This window comes from Cebus imitator, unplaced genomic scaffold, assembly GCF_001604975.1.
Source record: "Cebus imitator isolate Cc_AM_T3 unplaced genomic scaffold, Cebus_imitator-1.0 Scaffold79, whole genome shotgun sequence".
Classification (NCBI taxonomy): domain Eukaryota; kingdom Metazoa; phylum Chordata; class Mammalia; order Primates; family Cebidae; genus Cebus; species Cebus imitator.
In genome coordinates, this window is record NW_016107394.1 from 2048670 (window position 1) to 2052258 (window position 3589).

Below are 3589 nucleotides of genomic sequence, written 5' to 3' on the forward strand. Positions count from 1 at the left end.
TGATGCATGCTATGTCATGGATGAGCCTCAAAAACATTATGCTAAGTGAAAGAGGCCTTACATAAGAGGTTTCATGTGGCGTGATTTCACTTATATAAAATGTGTAGGGAAGGCAAATTTATAGAGGCAGAAAGTAGATTAGTAGCTGTCTGGGGCTGAAAGTGAGAACAGAGAAAAAACTGTAAATGGGCATGAGGAGGGATAAAAATTGTTGAGGGATGATTCTGAGTTTCTGGAGGGTGTGCCCATTAGGGAAAGTGTAAGGCCGGTTGCCTCGCTGGGAGGCCCGACACACCCACCTCTACACTCAGCACCTGACTCTGCACCCGGCACCAGGCTCTGCACTGGGCACCTAGCTCTGCCGCATGGCTCCCTTGCAAGGCTCAGGCTAAGGCAACCCTGGCCGGCTCTCGCACCGGAAAACCCGCCCAACAACCCGCCAACCAATAGCGGCCCACCCCGTCTCAATCCCGCTCCCCTGGACCCAATCAGAGCACACAGCTGTTGCTCGTTCCTCCACCCCTGGAAGTCAGCGCGACGTATGTGGCCCCCTTTCCCCTGACCAGAGAACCTCGCCCGGGAGCTGAATAAATTGGCATTTAATTTTCTTATACTGGCCTCAGTTTCCTCATTTTAAACTCGGCAATAACCCTTACAGAAAGTATTCTCAGGAATTTAGCGTGTGGCTCCATAAAAATCTATCATCTGAGATAAACTCCATTCCCATCATGAACTTTAAAAGGTTGATTGGAAGCCATCCATGATGGCTCATACCTGTAATCCCAGAACTTTGGGAGGCCAAGGCAGGTGGATTGCTGGAGCCCAGGATTCTAGACCAGCCTGGGCAAGATGGTGAAACCCCATCTGTACAAAAAAAATACAAAAATTAGCCAGGTATGGTGGTGCATGCCTGAAGTCCCAGCTACTCAGGAAGCTGAGCTGGGAGCATATGTTTAGCCCAGGAAGTCAAGGCTGCAGTGAGCCATGACTGTGCCACTGCACCCAGCCTGGGTTGACAGAGTGAATCCCTATCTCAAAAAAAGAAAAAAAAAAAAAAAAAAGAGGAATTGCTGGATGGTAATGTTGCAGGAGTTTCTCCTCAGTTCAGCCAAAGGCGGGGTCCTTGTCACCCAGCCATGAAATATTTGGCTTACAGACACTTTGAAGGGTAAGCAAAATGGAATTTATTGGGCGAAAAGGAAAAAAAGGGGCGCCAGGGACCCTCAGCAGAGAGTCCTGCTAGTATATGGTTCCCACCTCAAAGATTGAACCCCGGGTTCCACGCTGGAAGAGGAGGGGCCAAGCTCCTCCGCACGAACTTCCCAAGGCTCCACCGCAGTGCGCATTCCTACCAGTGTGCCGCTTTGTCAGAGGTTCTCTGGGGACCCCTTTACACTTGGCTGAAAAAAGAAAAGGGTAAAGAAAAGACCGACCTAAACTGCTTCCTGCTGACAGAGGGCGGTGTTTTGGGAAATGGCAGTCGGAGCTCCCTCAGAGGCCTATCTGCGGGTTCCCCTTGCATGACCATTTGGAGTTTGAGGGCCTGAAGGCAAGAAAAGAAAAACCGGGTTATTAGAAAACATGTATAAAAACTAAACAAGGGAGGGTAAGGACAGCTTAAAATCCCGAGGCCTTTTACCAGTTTGCACAGGGAGAGGGAGGCCAAAAGCCCGACTGGTAAGAAAAACTTTACCCTTTTACCAGCATGTTGGGCTTCTGGGTTCTCTTCCCCTGAGCTCAATCCTAAGCCAACCAGCTGAAGACATGGGAAATTAACTCTTTCCAGTTTGGAGGCTGCATCTAAGGGCAGTGTCCCTTAGTATAGAGACAGTGGTGAAGAGAGGACAATGAAGAAGAAAGGAAAAAAGAAGACACTTTTTAAAGGAGTCCCAGGGGTTCAGGATGCATTCAAAAGGGATACAGACTGAAGATGAATGGCTACCCATCTAGAAAGAGGGGAGCAGGCATCCCTGGCTCCCATCTCTTTTTAGCAGATACCAGGGGTACATGAGGGAGAGAAGAACATTCTCTTTCCCTCTTCTGTCCTTGCATCCTCGAGTCTTGATGACCTAGGCAGGTACTGCCATGGGTGCCACAGCAGCTTGCACCCATGAAGCATGGAGGGCCTAGAGAATAGGAATTATCAGCCAGGTGTGGTGGCTCACACCTGTAATCCCAGCACTTTGGGAGGCCAAGGCAGGCAGATCACAAGGCAAGGAGTTTGAGAACAGCCTAGCAAATATGGTGAAACCCATCTTCAGTAAAAATACAAAAATTAGCTGGGTGTGGTGGCATGCGCCTGTAGTCCCAGCTACTTGGGAGGCTGATGCAGGAGAATCGCTTGGAGACGGAGGTTGTAGTGAGCTGAAATGGCACCACTGCACTCCAGAGTGGGCAACAGAGTAAGACTCCATCTTAAAAAAAAAAAAAAAAAAAAAAAGAATAGGAATTATCCACTCTTACCTATGTCTCTATCCCCGCCACAGTCAGTAGTCTTGGAGTTCCCTAGACCTCGTTTATGCCATAGATACTAGCATGACCTTTATCCATGAAATGGGAGGCTTGGCTTGGTTGGCAGGAATTAGCCATGCTCACCTACACTGAGCCTTTTAACCTCTATTATCATCTGCCTCTGAATCCCTTAGATCAGTTTTCTTTCCTGGGGCTTTGACCCAAAGCTTGGAATTGAGTTTGGAATAAAAATGTGTCTGACGGGGGTTGCATGGATTCCTTATCATAAGCCAAATGCTAAGGAAGGTGAAGCTGCAGAATTGACTCCTCCCCCAACAAGAGAGAAAAAAGGATGTCTTGTAAGATGCGCAGATAACTGGTGAGTATAGTTATGCATGCTAGGATTTGGATGCATGGTGCTTGGTTTTGGTTAGCTCTTTCCCAAAAAGGAAACCTCTGATTGAGATGCATCCTATTTATTCCCATCACCTGGCAGGGTTTACAGGATAATTACTCAGAACTAGAATATTATCCAGATTTTTACATGACCCATCCCCTTCTTCTTTCTGAGCTGCAGCTGGAGATTGCTGGTTGGTTCACAAGAACAAGCAGGGTTAGTCTAAAAATGTAGGCAAAAACTTAAAAACTAATGACTTTAGAATTGAATGACAAATGTATGATATTTTGAAACATAATTTGTCTCACTCCAGTCTTGATTTTTGTTAAAAAAGCAAATTATGATAGGATTGAGTTGTTTGCAATATAGATTTTAGTCTTATACTTGGCCTGATTATTTGCATGAAGTGCAGCAAGAATAACTATTTCTACAGAGGTCTTTTAGATTGTCTTTGATGGATCTCTGTTCCTCAAGGAATCTCAGACAAGATGTTTTAAACCTGAGCCCAGGCATGGATTTATATCCTCAAATACCTGTGAGTTGGGTGATCTTCTCCTCTTAAGGTCCCATGATAAATTTGGAGCTCCTAGACCTGTTAGAAAGTGACATTCTTGGCTGGGCGCGGTGGCTCACGCCTGTAATCCTTGCACTTTGGGAGGCTGAGGTGGGTGGATCACCTGAGGTCAGGAGTTCAAGACCAGCCTGGCCATCATGGTGAAACCCCATCTTTATAAAAAAAAA